General features: G+C 47.7%; 1 protein-coding gene across 1 annotated transcript in view; it reads left to right on the forward strand.

Moving 5' to 3' along the window:
• The window catches only part of tenm2a (teneurin transmembrane protein 2a), a 193,183-nt gene that overhangs the window by 51,523 nt on the left and 129,160 nt on the right, over window positions 1–12,500 (forward strand). The window lies entirely within an intron of this gene.

Below are 12,500 nucleotides of genomic sequence, written 5' to 3' on the forward strand. Positions count from 1 at the left end.
GGCTCTCGTGCACGCCGTACAACGTATTCTCAGATGGCTGCTTTTTATTTCTCTGCATTCACGCTCTCCTCTCGTAACCTTCAGAGCTCTCTCTCGCTCTCTCTCGCTCTCTCTCGCTCTCTCTCTCTCTCTCTCTCTCTCTCTCTCTCTCTCTCTCTCTCTCTCTCTCTCTCTCTCTCTCTCTCTCTCTCGCTCTCTCTCGCTCTCTCTCTCTCTCTCTCTCTCTCTCTCTCGCTCTCTCGTTTTCTCCAGCGAGTGCGAGCAGCCAGGATCCCGGTCCTGACATCGGTGTAACTCCTCTTCAGCTCTCTCTCTTCTCTGTATTTCGATGGAACACGTTCAGAGATGTAGATGTCGCGGTGACGCCCGTGAGCCGAGGTGACCTGGCCGCCGGCCCCGTGTGGCGAAGATGTGCGCCCTCTGCTGGCCGCCGTGAGGACCTGCGCTCACCTGGTAACCCGACACCTGAGCTGCGTGGCGCTCCGCGGTGTGTTCCCCCCCGAAGTCAGAGGACGAAATGATGGATTCTCATTTCCCTCCAATTTCGGTTTCACGGCGAGGTTTTTTTTTCGTCAAATAGGCTGCTCCCCCCCCCTCCACACACACACATACACACACACACACACACACACACCCACACCCACACACACACACACACACCGTTTGACATTGCTCCTGTCCTATTTGGGGACGTTGTTTGGATGCGAGTGCTCCACCGTGAGATCTGACAAATTACCGGCTTCATCGCCGCAGTGTCCTTTGCCCCCCCCTCCTCCTTCTTCTCTTTTTTTTTTACCCTCGACCCCATCTTCCCTCTGTCCCCCCCCCCCCTCGCCCCAACCTGCTCCCTCGCGTCCTCTACATCTCATTTCACCCTCTCCCCTTCTCTTTCCTCCCCCATTCTCTTTCCTCCCCCTTCTCTTTCCTCCCCCCTTCTCTTTTCTCTCCCCTTCTCTTTTCTCCCCCTTCTCTTTCTCCCCTTCTCTTCCCCTTCTCTTTTCTCCCCTTCTCTTTCTCTCCCTTCTCTTTCTCCCCTTCTCTTTTCCCCCTTCTCTTTCTCCCCTTCTTCCCCCTTCTCTTTCTCCCCTTCTCTTTTCTCGCCCTTCTCTTTTCTCCCCCCTTCTCTTTTCTCTCCCCTTCTCTTTTCTCCCCCTTCTCTTTTCTCCCCCTTCTCTTTTCTCCCCCCTTCTCCTTTGATGTGCACGCTTTGTCACATTCCCGTGATCCTGTCACTCTTTTCACTCTCCGGCGCTCGCCGCCTTTCTCCCTCCTCCTCCTCCTCCTCCTCCTCCTCTTTTTCCCCCCTCTTGTCTGCCACTACTCTCTCCCTCTTTTACTGTCCCCCCCCCTCCCTATACCCCTTCTCTCTCTCTCTCCCTCTCCCTCTCTCCATTTCGCTCATTCGTTAGCTCCTGTCGTCATCCTTCCTCCCGCCTCCATCTCGTTGGTGCGCCGCTGCTGGCAGAGAGATAGGAGGAGAGAGAGAGAGAGAGAGATAGGAGAGAGAGAGAGAGAGAGAGAGTGCGTTGAGTCTGCTCAGTCTCAGCTGTGGGCAGACGGAGGATGGAGCCGCAGCCACATGTCTCCACATCGTTTCTGCTCCGCCTGCCACAGGCTGAAAGGCACCGCTCTCTTTTTTCGCGTCTCCTCATCCCTCCGTTCCCGAGCTCGCCTTGATCTGTGACGGATTGCGCAAAAAAACCAAGAAAAGGACCGAGGACTAGAAACAGGAGAGCGGAAACAACAACAACAAAAAAAGGGGGGAAAAAGGGGTGAAAAAAGCAATCTCTGCGGGGCTCATCTTTCCTCCACCCCACCCCCCCCTCCCCACCCACCACCACCTTCTGGTGTTTTTTGGTGTGTGGCGTCCGTCTCCGCGGCTACACGTGCGCGAGTGCGTCCGCTCTCCATCTCCATCTCTCTCTCCTCCGGCACTCAACTAGCGGATTGTGCTCCAGCGAGAGAGAGCGAGAGAGTGCTCACCGCAAGAGAGAGGCGAGAAGAATACGAGAGCGGAGGACGAGCGGAGGGCGACCTGGCGGCGAGGACTTTGGCGAGGACCGGGGAGTGAACGGAGAGGAGGAGGAGGAGGGAGGAGGAGGTGGAGGCGGGGGTGGGGACGAGGTGCGCGGCGCAAACGATTGAGAACCAAGAGAAGAGGACCCTCAAGGGAGCGGAGAGGAGAGGAGATAAGGGGAGAGGGTTCATCAGAGGCAGAGACAAGTACGGAGCGATGCATCACTCGGGCAACACGGGAAGGAGCAAGACCGTCTCTCACGAGACAGGTAAGACCCTCTTCTTCTTCTTCTTCTTCTTCTTCTTCTTCTTCTTCTTCGTGTCGCCGGAGCCAGGCGGCGTGGCGCTCCGCTCCCCCCAGACGACAATAGAGCGCCGCTGTAACTCGAGCGGTTCCCCCTCGTCTCGTCTGGAGAGACACGAACTCCGGCAGAAACAAGAAGAAGGGGAAAAAACTCCCTCTTTGATTTTTCCCACACATACGTGAAGGTTGTAGGTTAGACGCGCCGACGGAGGAGTGTGTGTGTGAGAATGTGTGTGTGTGTGTGTGAGGAGGATGGCGATCAAACGGCATACATCGATATGGAACTTGGCTTTGATGTGCGCTTGAAGTTATGATTGGCGTCTGTGAATGCCAGCGCTGTGTGTGTGTGTGTGTGAGTTTTTTATTTTTCGAGAGAGGGGGGGGGCGGGGGTCATTGAGATGATGCGTATGTACGTAACTCTCCTGTGTTGCCCCCCCCCCCCCCCCCCCGCCCTCTGTTGAGTACCTGCCAGTTGATTGTAATTACAGTGATTGACGGGTGAGCTGATGGCGAGAAACGGACGGGGGACGCTGGGTGCCCCCCCCCCCCCGATCCATAATGTATTCACGTGCGCGTGCGGTCCTCAATATTTACAAGGTTACTTCCCGGTATTTGACTTTCTAATTCAACAACGGCGGATTGATTGGATATTTATTTTCGATGGGATTTCATTTCGAGAATCCAAAGTGTCCCGATTTGTCACGAACCCCCACGAGGGTGTGTGTGTGTGTGTGTGTGTTCTGACGGAAGAGTTTGACCTCAAAGAAAAAGGTGACACGCCTGCTCCGCTGCTGATGTCTGTGTGTGTGTGTGTGTGTGTGTGTGTGTGTGCGTGCGTCATAGTTGTGTGATTGCGTTGTGGGCGTGAGGGTTTTGCTCGCACTCGTCAAGCTAATCAAACTATTCCCACAGACGATCACAACACGGCACACACACACACCCCTCTGACACATCACACACACACACACCCCTCTGACACATCACACACACACACACCCCTCTGACACATCACACACACACACACACACACACCCTCTGACACATCCGCCTCACATCTGAACAAACATTATGAATTTTACCAATTTTTCTTCCCATAATATCTATATAAAAGCCACATTGGATAAGTAAAAAAACAGGTACACACACACACACACACAAGCTACCTGAACCACCCACATGCATATGCACCAACACACACACACACACACACACACATCTGTTCCGCGGATGCGGCCCAGCGGTGGATAAATGTGCCTTTCTGATTGCTGCCACAGACATGGACGTGATTGGCATGGCAGACCAGGGAATTAGCCACGGTTTCCATGGTGACTAATTAGGAGGGTCCTGACTGGTAGGGCTTATGAAGGCAAGATGACAGATCGGGCGGGTTCACTTCCTGCTCGGCGGAGTGGGCGGCCCCCGTCGGCCGGCGGCGGGGACCCCCCGCCACCCGAGACAGACAGGAGCCTCTGCAGGCCGCCTCACACGGGTGTGCATGGCATCAAGTGTCACCCCCGAGCCTGGCAGACACTTCTGAGGCTCAAGGACTCATTTGCATGTGAAAAAATCGTTTGGTTTTATGGGATGCGCACACACACACACACACACACACATACATTCACTATAACTTGCACTTTGGCTTCAACCCTGATGGATAGATGGATGCCTGGTATCAAGTAGCCACACGTGGTACACTGTAAACACTCCAGACGTATACATATATATATATATATATATATATATATATATATTTATATATTTTAGAGTTTTCTTGCTGTTGTATATAATCATCAAATTAAAAGAATAAAAGGCTTTCTTGCAATTTCTCAGTTGATTTGTAATGAACACAGAATTTTGATTTTTTTTTTTTTGAATTGCATTACAGAAAATAAAGAACTTTTCTATATATGTATATATATATTTATACATATGAATTTATTTATTTATATATATGTTTATATATATCTATATTTGTATTTATATATATATATATATATTTATATATATATATACTGTATATATATATTTATATATTTGTATTTATATAGCTATATATATATTTATATATATATTTGTATCTATATATATAATTATATATATATATATTTATATATATAAATATATATATATATGTTCATATTTTAGAGGCTCGAGTCAGGAGACGACCCCTCTCGCGTGACAGTGAACACAAGTGAGACGCTCGCAAGCACGGGCAGCAGCGCTCGCCGTGTAGCCGGAGGGCGGGCGAGAGAGAGAGAGAAAGGTGTGATTGGGTCCATCTGTGGTGTAGAGAGAGAGAGAGAGAGAGAGAGAGAGAGAGAGCTCCATCTGTGGACACCTGCCCTTTTCCTCCGGGCTGCCGGCCCTGTTCATCTGGACCGCCAACAGGATCCGTGGTTGCACAGGTGTGAGTGTGTCCGGGGAGAATGGTCTGTGCAGGTTTATTTTATTTTGGGGGGGGGGGGGTATGCCAGAGCAGGAACAGCACAGGTGTAATTAATAACAATAAGCGATGGCTGCAGTTTTGGCTCCAGATTCGGGGACTGCGGTGTCGCTTGCTGGGCTGCGGTTCGTGTTGCGAGCTCCACCTGAGCTCCACCTGAGCTCCACCTGCTCCACCTGAGCTCCACCTGAGCTCCACCTGAGCTCCACCTGAGCTCTCCGCCGCCACGGCTCATTAAAAGGAGAAATCAAGGCTCCATCACACGGGACCCGTCTGTGGCTCCAAGCTGACTGCGTTTTATTGATAGATATTTCTTCTTTTTTTTAATCTACAACCACTAAAACACTACGAGCGGCAAGTGATGACCCACCTGCCGTGAATAACACACCTTAAAACACACACTGCAGAACACACACTGTTGGTGATAACAAGTCGGAGTACAAGCATGAGAGAGTGAGCCCCCATTTCATCCAGCTCCCCCTCTCTCTCTCTGTCAGTCACCAGCTCCACCTATTGGCCTCTGCAGGTACTGAGGCACACACTCACACTGACACAGGCTGACACACACACACTCACACACACACACACACACACACTTGGATTAAAATGGCTGGAGAGCGATACCATTTCCCCGCGATGAGAGCGAGGATGCTTCAAAAGAATCCTCGGGTTCTCTTGTGGTCGGACCGTCTTTATTGGAATCCCACTCCCCCTCCATCCCTCCATCCATCCTCCATCCCTCCCTTCCACGCAGAGGGGAGAAGAGGACACGAACAGAGACGAGGCGACTTGGAAGCGCCACTGAGTGGGAGGGAGGGAGAGAGAGAGGGAGAGAGAGAGAGAGAGAGAGGGAGGGAGAGAGAGAGAGAGAGAGGGAGAGAGAGAGAGAGAGAAGAAGTACAAAAAATAAAAAATAGCAAAGCAATTGAAGAAGACGTGCGTGTCACGGCTAAACAAATAAGCATGTGTGGGAACAGATGGTAATAAAGTTCTCTGTTACAAGACTAGTGGCTCACACACACACACACACACATACACACGCACACGCACACACACACACACACGCACACACACACACACACACACACGCACAGCTTGATTATGCGGAGTGTCGGGCCGTGAGTCATGAAGACTTTGTCTCAGTGAAGCCTGAAAGTGAGCAACGACAGGCGTCCACAAAGGTCCCGAGCATCTCTCTCTCCCTCTCATTCTCTCTATCTCCTCTACACCTCCCTTTACTCCATCTGTCTCCATCTGCTCCGCTCCCTCCGCCTCTTTGTTTCCACCTATTTTGGCCTCTTTCCACCGACTCCTCTGTTCTCTCTCTCTCTCTGCACACAAGACTTGTATCCTTCTTTCACCGCATGGCTTTCTCCATTTAGCCTCTCTCTCTGTCTCTCTCTCTCTCTCTCTCTCTCTCTCTCTGTCTCTCTTTCTCTCTCTCTCTCGACATGTGTATGTGTGTATATATATACAGTAGATATACATCTATATCTATACATGTGTATGTGTGTATGTTTATATATAGATATATATATACATATGTATGTATATGTGTGTATATATATACATACATATGCATAAATATACAGGACTGTCTCAGAAAATTAGAATATTGTGATGAAGTTCTTTATTTTCTGCAATGCAATTAAAAAAACAAAAATGTCATGCATTCTGGATTCATTACAAATCAACTGAAATATTGCAAGCCTTTTATTCTTTTAATATTGCTGATTATGGCTTACAGCTTAAGAAAACTCAAATATCCTATCTCTAAATATTAGAATATCATGAAAAAGTATACTAGTAGGGTATTAAACAAATCACTTGAATTGTCTAATTAACTCGAAACACCTGCAAGGGTTTCCTGAGCCTTGACAAACACTCAGCTGTTATAAATCTTTTTTTTTACTTGGTCTGAGGAAATATTAAAATTTTATGAGATAGGATTTTAGAGTTTTCTTAAGCTGTAAGCCATAATCAGCAATATTAAAAGAATAAAAGGCTTGCAATATTTCAGTTGATTTGTAATGAATCCAGAATGCATGACATTTTTGTTTTTTTAATTGCATTACAGAAAATAAAGAACTTCATCACAATATTCTAATTTTCTGAGACAGTCCTGTATATATATATGTATATATATAATACATGTGTATATACATATATATACATATGTATGTGTGTATATTTAATATATATGTATAAATATGTATACATATACATATATATATACAGGACTGTCTCAGAAAATTAGAATATTGTGATAAAGTTCTTTATTTTCTGTAATGCAATTAAAAAAACAAAAATGTCATGCATTCTGGATTCATTACAAATCAACTGAAATATTGCAAGCCTTTTATTCTTTTAATATTGCTGATTATGGCTTACAGCTTAAGAAAACTCAAATATCCTATTTCTAAATATTAGAATATCATGAAAAAGTATACTAGTAGGGTATTAAACAAATCACTTGAATCGTCTAATTAACTCGAAACACCTGGAAACACATTTTCAAATGTTTGATTTTGTTTTGCTGTTATAAATCTTTTTTTTAACTTGGTCTGAGGAAATATTCAAATTTTATGAGATAGGATTTTAGAGTTTTCTTAAGCTGTAAGCCATAATCAGCAATATTAAAAGAATAAAAGGCTTGCAATATTTCAGTTGATTTGTAATGAATCCAGAATGCATGACATTTTTGTTTTTTTAATTGCATTACAGAAAATAAAGAACTTTATCACAATATTCTAATTTTCTGAGACAGTCCTGTATATACATGTGTATATATACATATATATCTATACATATATATTTTGTATATATATATATATAAATATAGATAGACATATGTATGTGTTATATGTATAGACATACATCTATATTTATACATGTATATGTGTGTATATATATATAGCTACACATCTCTATCTAAACGTGTGTGTGTGTGTGTGTGTGTGTGAGGGCGATGTGTCCTCAATCACAGTGAGATGTGTTTCCACTGGAGGTAGATTATGTATTTCCCTCCGTTTCTCTCGCTTTGGGAGCTTCTCTTTTATATATTTTTTCCCATCACACGTTTTGTCCTCCCCTCTCAAGGTCAGCTGGAAGATTGCTTCCCCCCCCACGCTGCGCGTCCTCGTGCGCGCCCGCGTACAGAACACGCGGTTTGATGGCCCGCGCGTTTGAAACCCGGACAAAGAGGAGGCCTGTTTTGTTGTTGTTGTTGTTGTTGTTGCATCGCGGCGGGTAAACGAGGCGAGCGCTCGTGCCTCTGAGACGAAACCGTGACGACGAACACAAAGGAAACGATAAAATGTGAAGATCCCAGACTGTTTTTTATTTATTGAACCCACTTTAAAATAAAATGTTTTACGATTGTTTCCCCTCCGTAAATCTTATGGATGCGTTTCCCAATGTAAATATGAAATGCACTTATCGATTCCTAGAGTGTGTTCGCGAGCGCGTGTGTGTGTGTGTGTGCGTGTGTGTGCGTGTGTGTGTGAGTGTGTGTGTGCGTGCGTGTGTGTGTGTGTGTGCGTGTGTGTGCGTGTGTGTGTGTGTGAGTGTGTGTGTGTGTGTCTTCTGTGGCTGTTTTTTTTCCGTATGGACGGTTGGAGGTATTAATTTTCACAGTGGTGACTTGGGTGGGTAAAGGACTGGCAAGCTAACTGGTGGTCTCAGCATGCTTTGTGTGTGTGTGTGTGTGTGTGTGTGTGTGCATGTGTGTGTGTGTGTGTGTGTGTGTGCATGTGTGTGTGTGTGTGTGTGTGTACGTGCCTGCTCAGTGAGCTGGCTGCTGTTATGCTTCACTGCCCTGGCTGCCCGTCCATGCGTACCATCTGCATGTGGCTCTGCCATGTGTGTGTCACCTACACCCCCCACACACACACACACACAAACACTCACACACACACAAACACTCACACACACACACACACTCACACACACACACACACTCCTCCCCGTATATCACTCCGAACCCCCTCCAGAGACACCTGCCGCCGGCTCCTCTTCGCCGTGCATGAAGCGCCGTCCGTCTTTTTGTGTCTGCGCTCGCTTTTTAAACGCTAATTAGTCAAACGAAGAAAAGAAAAGAAGACGAAGACAAGAAAACAATGGCTGCCGCGGCGCCGCCGATTTAAATCCTTTCACTCTCACTTTGCGCTGCACATCAATAAAGGACGCGGAGCTATTCATCATCTTCGTTCTCCTCCGCGCGGCATTGTGTCCTCTCGTCGGAGCGGCGCGGCGAGGACGCACCGATATCCCCGCCGCGTGCGTTAGCGGCGATGCTACGCTAACGCCGTAAGCGATAACTACGTGACGGATGAAAGTGTCGCGATTACGAGTCGAGCCGCGGTGATGGATTCATTCCGGGGTTGTTGTTGTTGTTGTTTTTTTGACGGAAAACAGTTGTTTTTCTCCGTCTCAGAAGCGCCGCCGTTCACCCGCGCCGCCTCGTCGCACCTTCCGGGTTGCCGTGGCGACGCCGCGACTCGTCACGACGTTTGCATTTCGCGCGTTGGAAAAAGCGCCGACTCGCCGCTCTCGCCGTCCCGTTTCTTCATCTGACCGAAGCGTCCCGGTTTCTCTCTCGGCCTCTCCCTCCTCGGCTCCTCCCCATCGCCTTTAATATCCTTCTCTCCCCCCGAAGCGCCGACTCCAGCTTCCTGAACTCTTCACCTCCTTTTTTCTTTTGTTCTCCGTCTCCAGGCGTCCTCTTTTCCTCCCAAACGACTCTCGTCGGGTCTGTGGGAAATTAACATAAAAGAAAAGGAGGCGAGACGATACCTTTACTTTCCAGGCCAGACTATGAGTCACTCCCTCCCTCCCTCCCTCCCTCCATCCCTCCCCCCCCATGGCTGTCACGTCGCGACGGATGCAAAAAACCAATTTCGCGTGAGAGAGTCCGTGCGGCGGCTCCTCTGCAGACAGGCAGAAGGTATTTTTGGGGCGGCTTCTGAAAGCGGGAAGGGAAAAAAAATAGGTCAAATATATAGGATTGTTTCTTTTTTAAAGCGCATTAGTGGAGACGAGTCACACGCTCGCTTCAGAAGGAAACGCGGCATTTTTTTAAAGATAGAAGATGATATATTTAACTTAATTCAATTACGATGTTTGCCTCAGCGGGCTTTACAATCCGTACACATACGACATCCCTGACCTTTGACCTCACGGAAAAAACTCCCAAGAAATAGAAGAAATTGACTGAAATATTTTTATTGACTGATGCATATTTATATGCTGTTGTAACTCGGCACCAGAGGGTTTGTTTCAAGGCCCAACGGACGAGTTAGCGAGCGTCAGAGAGGGTTAACGCCAAGTTATAGCATACAGTCTAAAAGTAATGAGGAATAGTGAAGTAGCCATGTTGAGTCATGGATAGAAAGTTCAATATAAAGCGTAAAAGATTGATAAAAGGTGTAAAAAGCCTTCTTAAAATAACGATAAATAGGTAAACTGCTTAAGTTATGGATAAACGGTGGAAATAGTTTGGGAAACAGAAATTCTAAATATATAAAGTATATAAAGTGCGAATAACCAAAGTAACCGTAACATGGATGGTTTGACACGGTTAATAGCATCCGGTGAGGATCGGTTAAATTGACCATATTTCATGGTGACGGATGACGGGGGGGGGGGGGGGCAGGTTATATAGAATATATAAGACACAGTCCTTCCCCTATCCTTTTTTAAAAAAGTACAATGTCATCACAGCGAGGACTCCCGCCCCGGCTGCACCGGAGACGGTTCTGCAGTCTACGAGTTAGTTTTATTACTTTCAAATGACTTTGACGAACCCGAAGAAATCACTTCAGTCGGGGAGAAAAGTCGGGTTTCGTTAGCCGTCCGTCAATTTTGTGAGGTGTGTGTGACTCAAATGTTTCCTTCTTTCTCTTTTCCACTCAATTAACTCGACGTAATGTCTCTTCCGTAGGGAGACGATTAAATGGGGAAACATCACGGCTTTTATTTCTTTATTTCCTCCCACTTCTTTATTTCCTCCCGACGTTTCTCTCCCTCGGCCTCGGAGGGATTCACCACACACACACACTCTCTAACCCTTTTAGTTTATCTTAACTCGTCTTGTTCTGTGTTTTTTCTTCTTTGTATCTCCGTGTTTCTCCTGTTTCTGCCTGTCTTGTCCAGGTCGCCCTCGAAAAAGAGATTTTTAATCTCGACGTGTTTCACCCGGTCAAATAAAAGTTTCAGGGAAAAAATGAAAGAAAATACACCAGACAACGGTCTTAATGATGTTTTGAGGAAACGGGGCACTGTGACCTTGCCGTAGGGATGATGACAAAGTGAAACTCAGCCTTCTCGTGTGCGTGTGTGTGTGTGTGTGTGTGTGTGTGTGTGTCCCTAATGACCACTGCTTAAGGGGGAGATGGGCCGTGCAGAGGGGGCAGTGGAATGACTCCATCGCTCATCCCGGATCACCTAAACAATGTCACGCCTCACATTCATCTCCCTGTGACCGCCCCCCCCCCCCACCCACCCACCCCGCCTCACCCCTCCGTCTCACTCTTTGTCTCGCTCTCTCTCGTATTGACACACATTGTGGCTCTCACCTCTTGTCTCTCTAACCTTTTTCTCTGGACGTGTGTGTGTGTGAGTGTGTGCGCACATGTGTGTGTGTGTGTGTGTGTGTCCTGGCTTTCAGACTGATGCTGCAGTGATGGCACTGGCCAAATGCCAGCTCCTGCACAGTTCCATTAGCATTGCGAAGGCTGGCCGTAGATTGCTATTGATTGACTAAGGCCTCTATTCATAGGCTACAGCCACGAGCACACACACACACACACACACACACACACACACACACATGCACACGCGTGGGCACGGCCACACAAGTGCTCTAGAGTGAGTTTGTAATATTTCCAAAGCAGACGCCGACTTCAAGTGTTTGAGGAGTTGAGATTTGGGGTTCTTGGGAGACATTCGGAGGATTCCTTTTTCATCCGTGTGACTCTCAGTTTTTTACACGTTTTATTTATTTTATTTAAAAAAAACATTGCTGTGTGTTTCCGCAGCGGAGGTTCTTGGGGATTTTTAAACAATTCGATGGCGAGCGACGGGACCCCCGGGGGTCACTTCCCAATGAGAGCCGCCGCTCCGTCCTCTCCTCCGCTCTGCCTCCATCCCTCGCTCGCTGTTGGTGGAGTTTGTTCCATCGTTCTCATTCTCTGGTTTTATTTTTCTTACCCTGAAGATATTCTTAGACGGCCGGCGGCGGCGGACCCCGCGGCGACGGTCCGCTCGTCCAATCTGTGTCACGGCGGGGGGGAACCGGTGCTTTCACACCACGTCGGGAACGTGTCACTCGATAATAATAATTTACTATTTGCGAGAAAGAAATGTGCTGCGCACGTGTGCAGGTGTGTGAAATCCCTCCAACACCTGCATCTATTGTTTAGCATTGTAGTGTGTGTGTGTGTGTGGGGGGGGGGGATTAAGGATGTAATCCAGGATTATCCAGCAAGGTAGACTTCCCACTTCTTCTGTCGAGATGGAGAGGGGCGGAGAGGTGGAGGGTGATCGCGGAAACAGTGAAAGGGAGGGGGAGGAGGAGGAGGAGAGGGAGGAGGAGGAGAGGGAGGAGGAGGAGGAGGAGGAGGAGGAGGAGGAGGAGGAGGAGGAGGAGAGGGAGGAGGAGGAGGAGAGGGAGGAGGAGGAGGAGGAGGAGAGGGAGGAGGAGGAGAGGGAGGAGGAGGAGGAGGAGAGGGAGCAGG

The sequence above is a fragment of the Pseudoliparis swirei genome, chromosome 19 (genome assembly GCF_029220125.1).
Source record: "Pseudoliparis swirei isolate HS2019 ecotype Mariana Trench chromosome 19, NWPU_hadal_v1, whole genome shotgun sequence".
NCBI classification, from domain to species: domain Eukaryota; kingdom Metazoa; phylum Chordata; class Actinopteri; order Perciformes; family Liparidae; genus Pseudoliparis; species Pseudoliparis swirei.